Below are 17,818 nucleotides of genomic sequence, written 5' to 3'. Positions count from 1 at the left end.
TAGTAAATAATAAAAATACAGTAAATAGACTTATTATACCACAACTGTAGTAATCCATATTATGTCAAGAACCGCTCAAGTAAGTAAAGAGAAACATCCATCCATTACCTGTAGCCGCTTATCCTGATCTACAGGGTCGCAGGCAAAATGTAGTGAAGTCAGAAGTTTCCAAAAAAAAAATAATAATAATACTGAAGTAAAGTACAGATACTCAAAAAGTGTACTCAAGTAAATGTACTTTGTTACTGTCCACCTCTGGTAAAGCGTCCTTGGGTTTCATGAAAGGCGCTATATAAATTGAAATTATTATTATTATTATTATAAATAAAGAAAAAATATTGAATTAGTTGGTGTGTCCAAAATTTCGACTTCTTCTTCTTCTGGCTGCTCCCGATTAGGGGTCGCCACAGCGGATCTTTCGTCTCCATTGCTCCCTGTCTTCCGCATCCTTCTCTACCACACCTGCCACTTTCATGTCCTCTCTCACCACATCCATGTATCTCCTCCTTGGCCTTCCTCGTTTTCGTGTGCCTGGCAGCTCCATCCTCAACATTCTCCTTCCCACATGCTCTAAATCTCTTCTCAGGATGTGCCCGTACCATCTCAGCCTCATCTCTCTCAGCTTAATTCCCAAGCTCTCCACATGTGCTGTCCCTCTGATGTGCTCGTTCCTTATCCTGTCCAACTTCGTCACTCCCATCGCAAACCTTAACATCCTCAACTCCGCCACCTCCAACTTTGCCTCCTGTCTCTTCGTTAAGGGTATGGTCTCCAATCCATCACAGCTGGTCTCACTACTGTCTTATACATCTTACATTTCACTTTTGCTGGGACTTTCCTATCACAAATGACTCCCGAAATCCTTCTCCAACTGCTCCACCCTGCCTGCGCACTCTCTCTCACCTCACTATCACAGCCCCCATTTTCCTGCACAGTTGACCCCAGGTGTGTCCAAACTTTTGACTGGTACTGTAAAATTATTACATTTAATTGTTATTATAATAATAAGAAGAAGAGAAGGAGAAGAAGAGGAGGAGGAGAAGAAGAAGAAGAAGAAGAAGAAAAGAGAAGAAGAAAAGGAAGAAGAGGAGAAGAAAAGAGGAGAAGAGGAAGAGGAGGAGAAGAAAAGAGGAGAAGAGGAAGAGGAGAAGAAGAAAAGAGGAGAAGAAGAAAAGAGGAGAAGAAGAAAAGAGGAGAAGAGGAGAAGAAGAAGAGGAAGAGAAGAAGAAGAAGAAGAAAAAGAAGAGGAGGAGGAGAAGAAAAGAGAAGAAGAAGAGGAGAAGAAGAAGAGGAAGAGAAGAAGAAGAAAAAGAAGAGGAAGAGAAGAAGAAGAAAAAGAAGAAGAGGAGGAGAAGAAGAAGAGGAGGAGGAGGAGAAAAGAGGAGAAGAGGAAGAGGAGAAGAGGAAGAGAGGAGGAGAAGAAGAAGAGGAGGAGGAGAAGAAGAGAAGGAGAAGAAGAAGGAGAAGAAGAAAAAGAAGAAGAGGAGAAGGAGAAGAGGAGGAGAAGAAGAAGAAAAGAGGAGAAGAGGAAGAGGAGGAGAAGGAGGAGGAGAAGAAGAAGAAGAGGAGGAGAGAAGAAAAGAGGAGGAGAGGAGGAGAAGAGGAGAAAAGAGGAAGAGAAGAGGAGGAGGAGAAGAAGAAGAAGAGAAGAAGAGAAGGAGGAGGAGGAGGAGAAGAAGAGGAGGAGAAGAAGAAGAGGAGAAGGAAGAGAAGAAGAAGCAGAGGAGAAGAAGAAGAGAAGAGGAAGAGGAGAAGGAGAAGGAGAAGAGGAGGAGAAAAGGAGGAGGAAGAGGAGGAGGAGAAGAGGAAGAAGAAGAGGAGAAGAGGAAGAAGAGAAGGAGAAGAGGAAGAAGAAGAGGAGGATAAGAGGAAGAAGAGGAGGAAGAAGAGGAGGATAAGAGGAAGAAGAGGAGGAAGAAGAGGAGGATAAGAGGAAGAAGAGGAGGAAGAAGAGGAGGAAGGAAAGGAGGAAGGAAAGGAGGAAGAAGAGGAAGAAGGAAGAAGAGGAAGAAGGAAAGGAGGAAGAAGAGGAGGATAAGAGGAAGAAGAGGAGGAGAAGAGGAAGAAGAAGAGGAGGAAGAAGAGGAGGAAGGAAAGGAGGAAGAAGAGGAAGAAGGAAAGGAGGAAGAAGAGGAGGATAAGAGGAAGAAGAGGAGGAGAAGAGGAAGAAGAAGAGGAGGAAGAAGAGGAAGAAGGAAAGGAGGAAGAAGAGGAGGAGAAGAGGAAGACGAAAAGGAGGAGAAGAGGAAGAGGAGAAGTTGCTGTTGCTGTAGTAATGTCCAGTGTATTTCTTTGTGCTGCACTCAAGGTTAAATCAACACTCGAGTCCACAGCAGAGTGAACACAGGAAAGCTGAACTGATACCAAATGAGTCTAGATCTGTTCTAGAAAGTAAAAGAAGTTAAAGAACTCAGATGATCCCGAATGTTTAATCAGGACAGAGAACCTATACACTGCATGAATCTATACAGAAACAAACACCAGCCCTGCTGCTGCTGGGAAATAAACTAAACCTGTCCTGTTTATTTCCAGTAAACGCAGGGGACTCGACCTGTACAGCCCCGAACTGCTCACCTTCACTTAAACACAAAGAAGTTGAAGGAGAGCTGATACCCGAACACTGACCCTCTATATGAGTTTAGATCGCACACCTGTTAGAGGGACTCGACACTTCACCCAGCCGGTGTGTTTACCGCCAACACACCTCATGAACAAAAGGAGCGTCCAAAATGACGATACTTAATAAAGTACCTGTTTCGGATGTATTTCCGGTATGAACCAGAGTTCTAACTCACCTTTATTGGAGTTGTGGTGTTCTCCAGCCGCCCCCGACTCATAACCCGCTCACATGCCGCCCGGCACTGCGCTCTCAACCCCACTCACTGCACACAGTGGAGCTCCGGTCACTTCCGCTCTTCCGCCGCCAGAGGGCAGGACACTCCCATTACCGTAATCTGTCAAATAGAGGATCCATCCACCCATTATCTGTAGCTCATCTCATCTCATCTCATTATCTCTAGCCGCTTTATCCTTCTACAGGGTCGCAGGCGAGCTGGAGCCTATCCCAGCTGACTACGGGTGAAAGGCGGGGTACACCCTGGACAAGTCGCCAGGTCATCACAGGGCTGACACATAGACACAGACAACCATTCACACTCACATTCACACCTACGCTCAATTTAGAGTCACCAGTTAACCTAACCTGCATGTCTTTGGACTGTGGGGGAAACCGGAGCACCCGGAGGAAACCCACGCGGACAACATGCAAACTCCACACAGAAAAGCCCTCGCCGGCCACGGGGCTCGAACCCGGACCTTCTTGCTGTGAGGCGACAGCGCTAACCACTACACCACTGTGCCGCCCCAAATAGAGGATCATATTGGGGAAACAAAACAACCGCTTCACAGGTGCATGGCTCAGCACAGGAGAGCCAGTTCCTCAGCCCAGGACTCTTCATCTTAAAGTGCATATCCTGGACCAATTTCAGTTTTTTTAATATGAAAGTATGCCCCTTTACACACTCATCCAGAAGGGTAATTTTGCACAAGGCCATCTGTCTACGGCAGAAAAAAAATAAAATAACAAAAAGCGTCTGGAAAAATCCCAAGGCAGTCTGGAGCCAGATTCGTGACATCACCTGCGGAAGCGCCAGCAGGCTGCACAAGCTTGCGCAGTTTCAATACACAGCCTGTGTAGACCAAGCGCTCCCATTTCTCTCTCATTGTCCGGTCTTTTGGAAAACAATGAGTACTAATCCCGTCAAGATTGGTGTTGCTACACCCTCCTACGATACATCTGTTAACCATTTTAATAACTATGTGATAACGTTGAAGAAATTTGCAGAAAACCACCAGGCTGTTTTTTCATAAACAAACCAGTGCTGACATAGGATTCAGAGGGAGGCGTCCCGCACATGACGAAAATCAATGTTTGCCGGGGAATCCAAATGCCAAGTTTTTTCAGAGGCGGACCAATCCGCCTCAAATTTCAACTGAATTTTTCTGGTATTGCGCAAGGTAAAAAAATTGCAGAGAATGCAGAATGTTACAGATATTTGACCAAAGTTTAATATAAAATAGGAGAATTACATTGATCTTGCTCCTGAATTTACCCGTGATATGCCCTTTAAAGGGCATATCCTGGACCAATTCAGTGTTTTTTATATCAAAGTATGTCCCTTTACACACTCATCTAGAAGAGTAACTTTGCACAAGGCCATCTGTCTACAGCAGAAAAAAATAAAATAACAAAATGCGTCTGGAAAAATCCCAGACTGATCCAGATTCGTGACGTCACGTGCAGATCCGCCAGCAGGCGGAGAAACCCTGCATGGATTCAGTGCACAGCCTGTGTAGACCAAGTTTAGCAGCTAGCGGTTTTGCATTGAAATGATGATGGTTAAAAGCTTCAGCTTCTAAACTCATGGATTCATGTATCAATGCTCATCTATGTATTGTTACATAAATCATATATTTTTTCTAATTACTATTATGTATTTATATATTTCTTCATTTAGAAGAGTACTGGCTACTGTAGGAGAAAGGTTTCATAAGCTACACACAGGGAATCAGCTAAGGAGGGTTGTAGATACATTCAGGGCCGTCGACAGGGGGGGACAACCAGGTATTTTGTCCCGGGCCCAGGCATGAGGGGGGGCCCAGAACTGGTCCCTCATGAAGATGCCATTAATCATTCTGTTTCATTTCAAAATGTGTTGATTTGGGGGAGAAAAATGTGCTATATTTGCATTCAGTGAATGATTTCTGGTTCTTTTGCCTTTATTGTCTTCGAAAATAGATTCAAGAACCCACCTACCACCCCTAATGCAGAAATGGTTTGGTCTTTGATTAAGGCGCCAAATAACACGGCACTATTCCATCATAACGCTTCGACAATAAGCGTGCGAGCCCGTTTGCCAACATGCACAAGTCAGGAGCAAAGAAAAGAAAAGAGAAAAAGAGATGAAGAAGTCAAGAGCCTCAGGGGCTCACTGCATAGATATTTTAGAAAAGATTCAGATGATGGGGATAGATTAGGGATAAAATTAGCTCATGTTTTAAGTCGTTCAAATTCTGTAAAGCTGCTTTGCGACAATGTTTATTGTTAAAAGCGCAATACAAATAAACTTGATTTGATTTGATAATGCAGCAGGTGGTGAAGGCAGTGGGGCAGCTGAGCCAGGTAAGACACAGATAACTTTTTTCCAGCCCCGTAATGTAACCCCGGCACGCGTGACGCGCCATTCATAATTATAAAGTAGGGGATAGCAGGGTACACTGAGTGAACACTGAAATGCACAGGGCATTGAATTATTTCATAAACATATCGGTTTAATAACACTGTGTTGCATATATCTCAATGAAGCAAAGAAGAGCACATTGGCCCGCAATCATATCCAAATGTTTTAGGCACGCTTGCTGAGCTGGACTCCGGGTAGCTGAAAGCCCGTGGAACGCTGCCTCTTGTTAATTAAACCTTATTTTGTTGGAAATCATCCCGTGTAGATACGACGGCATGTGAAATTGCCAGCTAGACAGAGTTTAATGTAACGAATGGGCTATAAATGGGGTGTTTTGAGGTTAGTCTGTTGCAAAACATTAAACTTTCGCTTAGACTGGATACTCTTCAAACAATTCCCTTGCTCAAGTGAAAAATGATAGGCCTGTATGAAAAGCGCAATTAATGAAAGTAGCCTAATAAGCCCTAAATGAATAAAACAACCTCTGTTTTATTGTTGTTGCTTACATGTTAAGATTTTGAAATCTTCGCGGTCCAGTTCTATATCCAGGGAACGTTGTAATCCTTTTGGTTTATCCGTAATAAACGTGTCAGCCCCCAGGTCAGATAGGCTAATGTTACGTGGTTGGGAGGGTGTCAATTTTTTTTGTAACATTGTAAATCGAGTACGGAAAGGACGTTTATGAATAACAAGACAAAAAAATACACTGAAAAACTCACTGTACACATCACTAGTGGCACACACGGACTGGCCATCGGGAGTAGCGGGAGTTTTCCTGGTGGGCCGGTGGTTCAGTGTGGGCCGGCGGAGAAAAAAAAAAAAAACAGTTGCGCACTGGCCTTTAATATGATAAGCAATGTTAACAGTGAACCTCTAGCTGCTGCCATACGTCAGAACCCCCACATTAAGGGAGTTCAGACTCTAAATATGCATCATAAAATCAGCCTCTATGCCGACGACATCCTACTTTTTCTTCAAGACCCCACAGTATCAGTAAAAGAAACTGTTAACATTGCTTATCATATTAAAGGCCAGCGCGCAACTGTTTTTTTTTTCTCCGCTGGCCCACACTGAACCACCGGGAAAACTCCCGCTACTCCCAATGGCCAGTCCGTGTGTGACTAGTGGTGATGCTTCTATGTTCAGATTTTGGGAAAGCCATAACTCCGTTCTCATTGAGGCCCAGTTCCATCCCGTAAACAATCATTTTGGTTTATCAACTACCTGCACTCAAACATGTCACAGGAGAGGCTCAATGGGCTGGCTATGCTCTCTATAGAGCGCGAACTTGCAAAGAAGCTGGACTTCAATGACCTTATTGACAACTTTGCCACAGCAAAAGTCCGGCGCATTGCATTTCGCACCTGAATAGTTGCAGACTAAGGAAATGTTCAAACTGTAAATATGTTGAAATAAAATGGTTGACTGTTATAATGGGCTTGGAATACCTGTTATTTAAGGGTTGGAGTGAGACTGTGAAAAGAGGGATTGGGTGTGGGTGGTTGCTGTGTGGCGATGTGCGTGCGCGCGTGTGTGTGTGTGTGTGTGGGGGGGGGGGGGGGGGGCACTCAGATTATTTTGTCCCGGGCCCAGCCAAAGCTGTCAACAGCCCTGGATACATTTAATGTGTTTGACAGGTCCCAACATCTCAAGCCCTGACACGCACGTCGCTTGATACATGTGAAGTAAGTGTATTATTGCCCAGCACTTTTGTGTTGTTTACTTTTGTGTGTGTCAATAAATAACATTATCCGTGTACCACACAAACACAGGAACACCTAATTTAGAGTATAGCCTCTCTTATTTCTTACCCTGGCAACAGTCAACTTGTGAATTGCCGATTTTCTTGGTCTTTTTCTCGGCTCTGCTTGGTCCTTGGCTTCGAGGGCCTCAGTGGATGCGGCACTTCGCCTTCTGTCAGGAGAGACGAACACGGCTGGCTCCTTTAGTGACGCTGACACAGATGGAGACGGTGTTGCTTTGGGCATTCTAACAGATGGAACTGCATCTTTTTTCAGATCAAGTTGCTTCTTGAAGCCCATTTCCCACTGCAAATAGTTCTCAAAGTCGTCAGGCTTTATGAAGTGAGCCCTACATATGATGCTGTGGTCTGTCGCATGTTGCCAGTTTTTTCGGGTGCCTCGCACGAAGCGCTCCCATTTCTCTCTCATTGTCCGGTCTTTTGGGAAACGATGAGTACTAATCCCATCATGATTGGTGTTGCTACACCCTCCTATGATACATCTGTTAACCATTTTAATAACTATGTGATAATGTTGAGGGCGGCACGGTGGTGTAGTGGTTAGCGCTGTCGCCTCACAGCAAGAAGGTCCTGGGTTCGAGCCCCGGGGCCGGCGAGGGCCTTTCTGTGCGGAGTTTGCATGTTCTCCCCGTGTCCGCGTGGGTTTCCTCCGGGTGCTCCGGTTTCCCCCACAGTCCAAAGACATGCAGGTTAGGTTAACCGGTGACTCTAAATTGACCGTAGGTGTGAATGTGAGTGTGAATGGTTGTCTGTGTCTATGTGTCAGCCCTGTGATGACCTGGCGACTTGTCCAGGGTGTACCCCGCCTTTCGCCCGTAGTCAGCTGGGATAGGCTCCAGCTTGCCTGCGACCCTGTAGAAGGATAAAGCGGCTAGAGATAATGAGATGAGATGAGATAATGTTGAAGAAATTTGCAGAAAACCACCAGGTCGTTTTCTCATAAACAAACCAACGCTGACATGGGATTCAGAAGGAGGCGTCCCGCACGCGACGTCACGAAAATCAATGTTTCCCGGGAAATTCAAATGCCAAGTTTTTTCAGAGGCAGACGAATTCACCTCAAATGGCTTGATTTCAACTGAATTTTTCTGGTATTGCGCAAGGTAAAAAAATTGCACAAAATGCAAAATGTGACAGATATTTGACCAAAGTTTAATATAAAATAAGAGAATTACATTGATCTTGCTCCTAAATATACCCAAGATGTGCCCTTTAACAACAAAGGACACTCATTTCAGGATTGGAATGTACGCATTTTAGCCAGAGAGGATCATTGGTATGAGCGAGGAGTTAAAGAAGCCATTTTTGAAGCACGGAACTTTTTGCATTTGAATGACAGCAAAACGGAATGTATTTTATTTGGCACGTCACCCACGTCAAATGTTTTTACAACAAATTTTGGTACTCTGGCCCCTTTTTTTAAACCATTCGTACAAAATCTTGGGGTAACATTTGACAGTGGGCTTAAATTTGATAAACAGATTAGTTCTGTTGTTAGAACGAGCTTTTTTCAACTTCGTCTCTTGCCCAAAGCGAAGCCGTTTCTCAGTCGGCAGGATCTCGAGAAGGCAATTCATGCATTTATCAGTTCGAGACTGGACTATTGGAATGCCCTGTATGTTGGCCTCAGCCAGTCTTCAATTTTACATCTTCAACTTGTACAGAATGCTGCGGCCTGATTTTTAACAAGCACGTCTAGACGTGAACACATTACTCCTGTGTTGTCGTCACTCCATTGGCTTCCAGTCCATTTTAGAATTGATTTTAAACTTATGTTGTTTGTTTTTAATGCCATCAATGGCCTGGCTCCCTCTTACTTGTCTGAGATTTTAACTATTCATGATCATGGTAGGGTCCTACGTTCTTCGGGTCAGCTTCTGTTAGAAGTTCCAAGGTCGAGATATAAACAGTGGGGTGATCATTCTTTTGCTGTCGCTGCTCCCAGACTGTGGAACAATCTGCCCCCCGACATTCGCACTACTATTGATCCCGGCCTTTTTAAATCAAAGTTGAAGACCTACTTTTTTAGATTGGCGTTCAATCCTGACTAGGGGAGTCTTGTTTTTGAGGGGTGCTTTGTTTCGTCTGTTTTATTTCATGTACTTCTGAAAGGCTTTTGGTAATCTGCAGCACGGTGGCACCTTCCGCAGTCAAAACCTGTGTTTTTATGTGTTTTGGTGTTCTGTTTTATGGCTTCGATGTAAAGCACTTTGGGTACCTTTTGGTTATTGTAAAGGGCTATATAAATAAAATTTGATTGATTGATTGATTGATTGATTGATTGATTGATTGATTGATTGATTGATTGATTGATTTTTGTCAACCTTGAACGGCCATCACTGAACAGAGGTGAGGGTCTAAGACACCATTTATCAGCCACCTACAATGCAGTCCTTGGCACACTTCCCAGACAACTGAATGCACACCAAAACCCAGCTGTTTTCAGTGACTCACAGGAGGACACAGAGAACCAACAACCATTGATCACCCCAATGACTCTCTAGGCCGTTCACACCCAGCCCCCAGTGACCCACGCCAACAGGATGACTCAACGACACCTTAGGATTGCTTTTCATCCATGAGAGGATAAATACCTGATACTCCCTATTAGTCAGACAGAACTGAAGAAGCCTTTCAGATGAGAGGTGAAACGTCTTCAAGAATCTTCAAGCAAGTCCAGTTGCTCTCTTTTACCACCCACAGTTTACTATGACCTGGATGACTGAGAATCTTCACAGACAAATAGAAGATCATCTTTAAATATTGCACACACAATTAATGTTCGAGGCCGCATGCTGGTGTAGTGGTTAGCACTGTCACTTCACAGCAAGACGGTCCTGGGTTCGAGCCCAGTGGCTGGTGAGGGCCCTTCTGTGTGAAGTTTGCATGTTCTCCCCGTGCTGGGGTGCTCGTGACCCCCTTTGTCGGACCATAAATTTTTTTCAAAAGCTGCATAAGAATATTAGAAAAGCGCCCACTGTAATTTTCTAATATTTTTTTTGACTAGATTGTCACCTCAGCCTCATTAGGGTTTCTATAACCTTGCAGGGGTGTAGCTAGGATTTTTCAAAGGGGGGGCCCCACTGATTGGTAGCCTGAGTACATACCCACAGGTCCATCCATCCATCCATCCATCCATCCATCCATCCATCCATCCATTATCTGTAGCCGCTTATCCTATCCTACAGGGTCTCAGGCAAGCTGGAGCCTATCCCAGCTGACTATGGGCGAGAGGCGGGGTACACCCCGGACAAGTCGCTAGGTCTAACAGGGCTAACACATAGACAACCATTCACACTCACATTCACACCTACAGTCAATTTAGAGTCACCAATTAGCCTAACCTGCATATCTTTGGGGGAAACTGGAGCACCCTGGACAAGTCGCCAGGTCATCACAGGGCTGACACATAGACACAGACAACCATTCACACTCACATTCACACCTACGGTCAATTTAGAGTCACCAGTTAAACTAACCTGCATGTCTTTGGACTGTGGGGGAAACCGGAGCACCCGGAGGAAACCCACACGGACACGGGGAGAACATGCAAACTACACACAGAAAGGCCCTTGTTGGCCACTGGGCTCGAACCCAGGACCTTCTTGCTGTGAGGTGACAGTGCTAACCACTACACCACCGTGCCGCCCCCCATACCTGCAGGTTTGTAAATGAAAAAATACATTGAATACATTTGCGAAAGGGCGGCACAGTGGTGTAGTGGTTAGCACTGTCGCCTCACAGCAAGAAGGTCCAGGTTCGAGCCCCGTGGCCGGCGAGGGCCTTTCTGTGCGGAGTTTGCATGTTCTCCCTGTGTCCGCGTGGGTTTCCTCCGGGTGCTCCGGTTTCCCCCACAGTCCAAAGACATGCAGGTTAGGTTAACTGGTGACTCTAAATTGACCGTAGGTGTGAATGTGAGTGTGAATGGTTGTCTGTGTCTATGTGTCAGCCCTGTGATGACCTGGCGACTTGTCCAGGGTGTACCCCGCCTTTCGCCCGTAGTCAGCTGGGATAGGCTCCAGCTTGCCTGCAACCCTGTAGAAGGATAAAGCGGCTACAGATAATGAGATGAGACATTTGAGAAAATAACGCGGTCTTTGGATCATTCTTTCATCTCATGTTGTGAGCTGTTGAGATGTCGGACAATGATTAGGCCAAATCAGCTTTATCCGGCAGCGTATGGATAACGGCTCGACATCTTACCCTAGTCAACCGATGCAGATCTCTCTATTCTTGTTGTCTTACTGCTGATCGGTCAAAATGTTTCTCAGTAAAAGGTGTCGTGGATGACTAATGGCAAAGATGTTAACAATCTTGTCAATGTTAATCGCTCTGCCATAGTGTATGTTCATCATCGCCAGTCCTGACTATGAAAAATACGTAACAAAAAATAAGTACCATTGCTAGTTTTAGGTAGCTTAGAAACCGGCTCTTTCATTATTGCTTTCTTCCACGTTTTCTTGATGTTGTGTTCTAGAAACAGCACACTAAAACCTAGCTTCGAAGCCAACTTGCAACTTTGATGGAAAAAATATATAATGAATTGCTTACCTCTCTTCACATTGAAAGAAGGAGGAAAGTTTCGCTTGTTTTGACGTGGCGAATTATGTAGACATAGCGAATTATGTGCAAAGACATGCAGGTTAGGTTAACTGGTGGCTCTAAATTGACCGTAGGTGTGAATGTGAGTGTGAATGGTTGTCTGTGTCTATGTGTCAGCCCTGCGATGACCTGGCGACTTGTCCAGGGTGTACCCCGCCTCTCGCCCATAGTCAGCTGGGATAGGCTCCAGCTTGCCTGCAACACTGTACTCATTAGTGATGAGTAGCCACACATGAGGGCATACATGGTTGTGGCTCTAAAGTGTGGTCCAACGTTGCTTGGGACAAAATCCTGACAGTGTCAGATCTCAGTGACTGCTCCTCTGACCTCTGTCTACTAACCAACCAATAAGAGTGCATCATGATATGGGTGCTCTGGTTTCCCCCAAAGACATGCAGGTGGCTCTAAATTGACCGTAGGTGTGAATGGTTGTTTGTCTCTATGTGTCAGCCCTGCAATGACTTGTCCAGGGTGTACCCCACCTCTCAACCATAGTCAGCTGGGATAGGCTCCGGCTTGCCTGCGACCCTGCACAGGATAAGCGGCTACAGATAACAGATGGATGGAATTAATGTTCGAATGTTGTGTTGTGATACGCATCAATAAAAAAAATTAAATATAAAAAAATATAAAATCAACATGGCCACTTACAGTATCAACAGTAAAAAAAAGCAACATTTCTTACCTTTAAATTAGAAAGAAACAAACAAACAAAGAAAGCACAACTTTATTCATCACACTCTTGTGAAATTCCTCTCTGCATTTAACCCATCTGAAGCAGTGAACACACACATGCACACACACGTGAGCAATGAGCACACACACATACCCAGAGCAGTGGGCAGCCATGCTAACAGCATCAGGGGAGCAGTTGGGAGTTAGGTGCCTCGCTCAAGGGCACCTCAGCCCAAGGCCGTCCCATATTAAGTTTAGTCATACCCTGTGTCCAAAATCACTCACTACTCACTATATAGTGGACTATATAGTGAGTTCACCATTTTGTAGTGCTGTCCGAATATATAGTGAGAATTATTACACCCTATATAGTGGACTATAATAGTATCCCACAATGCACCATGAAAAGTAGTGTACAACCAATGGTCACTAATATATCCCATCATGCATTGCGGTCGCGCTGAAAGAAAAAAAGTGTGTTGGGGTGAATGGACGGAGGAAGAAACACATTATAAATGAACATTCAAGTACAATTAAAAATAGTAAAAGAATAGAAAATGAGCTAAAATAGAATAAGACAGATAAAATACAAGAATAAAAATTACAGTGCAGAGCGACGAATTAACCAAAAGCTTCATATTTGATTTAATAAAAGGCAGCGGCAAAGAAGAAAGTATTCAGCCTTGATTTAAAAGAATTGAAAGATGCAGCAGACACAAAGTACTTTGTATTTATTAATATGGGAAATACACTCAGTATAATAGTATATATTTATCACAAAAACACATGCATGTATTTATTATTTTGAAAACCCGCCAGCCGACTGATCTGGCACATTTTAATTGTGCGACAGTAATGATGTAAATAATGGTGCAGTGAAGTAGTGTCCAAAAGTGCTTTCTTTTTTCCTTTTTTTTCATTTTACCAATGAGCTTACTATATTGTCCTCTATATAGAATTCCCTATATAGTGAGTAGGGAGTAGTGAATGAGTGAGTGATTTCGGACACAACCATACTGTATATACTCGTATTTTCTTTAGCTCAATCAACATACAGACCAGTGGCGGCTGGTAGTCTTTCAAACAGGGGAGGCTGGTCGGTTACGATATTTCCAGATTTTAAAAGAAAAAACATCAAATTTGCCCATACTCTTGCCTCTGATCTGGCTGATTGTTGGCAGCGTTACAAACTGTGAAATAACAGGTTCTTTTGGCCCATTAGCCTACTGTCCAATATACATGATGGTGGTGTTGGGGGGGGGTATATTTTAACATTTTATATTTTAAAATTGTGGCATGTTGTTTAAAAATTGATCATTATTGAAAGCAGCTCTTTGTCAGGAACCTCAGCAGTAGAGCTGGGTGCCACACATTTCATTCAATGACACTTTCCCTATATTTTACTTATTTTGACTGAGAAATGTTTTATTGACAATTTTGATAACCCTTCACTTTTAATCCAGGTCTGTAGTGTGAAATGTTCTCGGCTGTGTTTTTGTTTAAAAATGTTTTCCAAATTGTAGCTGTGTTTAATTCATATCCAGAAAAATATATATTCCAATATAATATACTCAGCATAAACATTTTAAATAGATTCTATATTTTTGGTCCATCCATGCCATATTACTAAAGTAGCCTATTTACTGTTGTTGATGTGGGTCACTTGCTGCTAGCCAATTCACTTTCTCGTACCAGGAGAGCTGAAAGGAACGAGTATTATCCCGACCTTTTTCACCAAGTCAATTTGAGGCGTTGGTCTACCCTGCTCTTTAATTTTAATTTTTTCCTCGAAAGGAAGATTGGCAAATGGCTTCGCCAAAATTAAATCAGCAATGCTTGGCATCCGTGCGCAGCTTTCTTGCTAGCTGACTAGCCCCCTCAAGTTCAAGTTCAGTCACTCAAATAAACGACATTTCTGGAACTAAGATAGCAAACTTGACAACACTATATTTACACTTTATTTACAATGAAAATATATACAAACTAAAAAAGCTGGTAGAAACCGTATGTAATGAATGAAATCGAAATGTAAGCTGATCTCTTACAATACACCACACCACTTGCGAATCCGCATGGGACTGAACTGAGATTCACCGCTGCCTGTCTATAGTTGAAACGAGCTGTCAATCAAAGAAAATATCCGTCCGCTTTCACCAATCACCAGTCTCCTCGCGGAAACTGCCATGTCCCTCCCATGTGAGGCTCGGAGTCCGTGGGTGGGTGTTTTCGCAGTATTTGTCCAATAACCGTCTTGCATTTTGAGATTGAAAAGCGCATCGCTCCCAAATGCCATTGAAGTCCACTGAGGCTGGGAGTCCGTGAGACTCCGTGGGCCGGCATTTTCGCAGTATTTGTCCAATAACCGTCTTGCATTTTGAGATTTAAAAGCGCAGAGCTCCCAAATGCCATTGAAGTCCACTGAGGCTGTGCTGCATCGCGCTGTCACGAGGGGGAGAAACTCATGCACACATTAAAGTTATAAGGTCATTTTTAGAGGAGGCTGAGCCTCCCTCATTGTCTTAGAGCAATCGCCCGTGATACAGACACTTGTTAAATCTATAACACTGACTATGCAGTCTGCTGTTTTGATGAGAAAAATATAGCCTCATCACTCATCATAGTTAGCTGGCTAGCTTAAAGATGAACATATTTGTCTTTTGTTTGCAACAAGCGAGCGATCTTTGATGATATACTGGCCATATAGTGTAGCTCGGAAGTAGGAAGACAGAATACTGAATTATGCTGAATTACGAATTATGGCTAAGACTACATGGATTCAGCTTGATTTTAACACAATTTTGTCATAGTTGACAAAATTCCAGAATAAGGCCCGAATTTCTTCTTCTTCTTCTTCTTTTGGCTGCTCCTGTCAGGGGTCACCACAGCAGATCTATTCCATATATGTGATTCAGCATAGGGTTGACACCAGATGCCCTTGCTGATGCAACCCTCACCAATCTATCTGGGTTTGGGACTGGAACTAAGTATGCACTGGCTTGTGCAACCCCAGTGGCTGGGTATTTTACCTAATCTGTATGTCTTTGGACTGTGCGGAGGAAACCCACGCAGACACCGGGAGAACATGTGAAGTCCACACAGAAAGGCCCCCGTTGGCCGTGAGGTTTGAACCCGGAACCTTCTTGGTGTGAGGCGACAGTGCTAACCACTCCATCACCAGGCTGCCTGAATATGAACATCAGAAATGATGAACAGGTTTTATAGTGTGATGAAACCGAACAACAGCGATGTGGAGTCTGGGACGTGCCACAACACGCCAACGAAAAGTCGAGCATGTCAGATCTTTTTGCATTTTCTCAACTAGTTTGACAACTCCTACAACATGTTCCTTGACATTCCTTCTATAGCATGATTGACTATTTCTTGATCCTCAACACGAGCCAGACAACACACAAGGACGTGAACAATGATTGGTCCTGGTCGAACTTGTAGTGTTGCCAATCTCCGAACAAAGACAAGGCTAGAATTTAAGGCACTATGATTGCCTAATCTGACATGGTGACCATTGTGAAAGGCAAAAATATTGTGTCATCTGGTCCTGGCATTACACAGTAAGGAAAAACATTGATGCCTTGATGCTTCCATTTTTGTCTTTTGTTACCAACAAGCTAGCCAGCAAACTGTGATGAGTGATGTGTATTTTCCTTCTGAAAACAGCAAACTGAAAATCCACTGTTATGGATTTAACAAGTGGAATACAGTGCCTTGCAAAAGTATTCGTCCCCCTTGGTGTTTGTCCTGTTTTGTTGCATTACAAGCTAGAATTAAAATGGATTTTTTGGGGGGGTTAATACCATTTGATTTACACAACATGCCTACCACTTTAAAGGTGCACACTGGTTTTTTTTTTTTTATTGTGACACAAACAATAATAAAGATGAAAAAACAGAAATCTGGAGTGTGCATCAGTATCCCCCCCCCCCCCCAAAAAAAAAAAATCAATACTTTATAGAGCCACCTTTTGCTACAATTACAGCTGCAAGTCTCTTGAGGTATGTCTCTATTAGCTTAGCACATCTAGCCACTGGGATTTTTGCCCATTCCTCAAGGCAAAACTGCTCCAACTCCTTCAAGTTAGATGGGTTGTGTTGGTGTACAGCAATCTTTAAGTTATGCCACAGATTCTCAATTGGATTGAGATCTGGGCTTTGATTAGGCCATTCCAAGACATTTAAATGTTTCCCTTTAAACTACTCCAGTGTAGCTTTAGCAGTATGTTTAGGGTCATTGTCCTGCTGGAACGTGAACCTTCATCCCAGTCTGAAAGCTCTGGCTGACTCAAACAGGTTTTCCTCCAGAATTGCCCTGTATTTAGTGCCATTCATCTTTCCTTCAGTCCTGACCAGCTTTCCTGTCCCTACAGATGAAAAACATCCCCACAGCATGATGCTGCCACCACCATGCTTCATTGTAGGGATGGTGTTCTCAGGGTGTTGGGTTTGCACCACACATGACATTTCCCATGATGGCCAAAAAGTTCCATTTTTGTTTCATTTGACCAGAGAATCTTCTTCCATGTGTTTGGGGAGTCTGCCATATGCTGTTGGGCAAACTCCAAATGTGATTTTTTTAAGCAATGACTTTTTTTCTGGCCACTCTTCCATAAAGCCCCGTTCTATGGGGTGTACAGCTTAAAGTGATCCTATGGACAGATACTCCTATCTCCACTGTGGATCTTTGCAGCTCCTTCAGTGTTCTCTTTGGTGTCTTTGTTGCATCTCTGATTAATGCCCTCCTTGCCCGGTCTGTGAGTTTTGGTGGGCGGCCTTCTCTTGTCAGGTTTGTAGTGGTGCCATATTCTTTCCATTTTGCTATAATGGATTTAATGGTGCTCCCTGGGATATTCAAAGTTTGGGATATTTTTTAGAACCCAACCCTGATCTATATTTCTCCACAACTTTGTCTCTGACCTGTTTGAAGTGCTCCTTGGTTCTCATGTTGCTTGCTTAGTAGTGTTGCAGAGTCAGGGTCCTTCCAGAACAGGTTGATGTATACAGACATCATGTGACAGATCATGTGATGCTTTCATTGCACACAGGTGGATCTTAATCAACTAATTATGTGACTTATGAAGTGAATTGGTTGGACCAGCTCATACGAAAGGGGGTGAATACCTATGCACACTTCAGATTTCTGTTCTTTCATCTTAATTATTGTTTGTGTCACAATAAAAACAACAATGTGCACCTTTAAAGTGGTAGGCATGTTGTGTAAATCAAATGGTGCTAACCGTCCAAAAATCCATTTTAATTCCAGCTTGTAATGCGACAAAAGAGGACAAACACCAAGGGGGATGAATACTTTTGCAAGGCACTGTATGTATATTGATCAGTCTAAAGCAAATACATGTAGGCTATGTACAGTATAATTCCTTTAAAGGTAAGATATGCTGCTTTGTTTACACTCTTGATGTGAATGTGGGTGTGAATGGTTGTTTGTCTCTATGTGTCAGCCCTGTGATGACCTGGTGACTTGTCCAGGGTGTACCCCGCCTTTCGCCCGTAGTCAGCTGGGATAGGCT

The 17,818-nt window shown here is 43.7% G+C and overlaps 1 protein-coding gene across 3 annotated transcripts in view; it reads right to left on the bottom strand.

Annotated features, from left to right (window-relative positions):
- Positions 1-2,905, bottom strand: part of cracr2b (calcium release activated channel regulator 2B) — a 62,739-nt gene extending 59,834 nt beyond the window's left edge. For all 3 annotated transcript variants that reach the window (XM_060914408.1, XM_060914410.1, XM_060914411.1), the window contains exon 1: positions 2,796-2,905. The gene's annotated coding sequence lies outside the window, so the exon portion shown is untranslated. The remainder of the gene's footprint in view (positions 1-2,795) is intronic.
- Positions 2,906-17,818: the final 14,913 nt, after the last annotated feature.

This window comes from Neoarius graeffei, chromosome 2 (genome assembly GCF_027579695.1).
Source record: "Neoarius graeffei isolate fNeoGra1 chromosome 2, fNeoGra1.pri, whole genome shotgun sequence".
Lineage (NCBI taxonomy): Eukaryota > Metazoa > Chordata > Actinopteri > Siluriformes > Ariidae > Neoarius > Neoarius graeffei.
The sequence above is the reverse complement of the archived record's forward strand: the minus strand, read 5'-3'. Positions and strand labels throughout refer to the sequence as shown.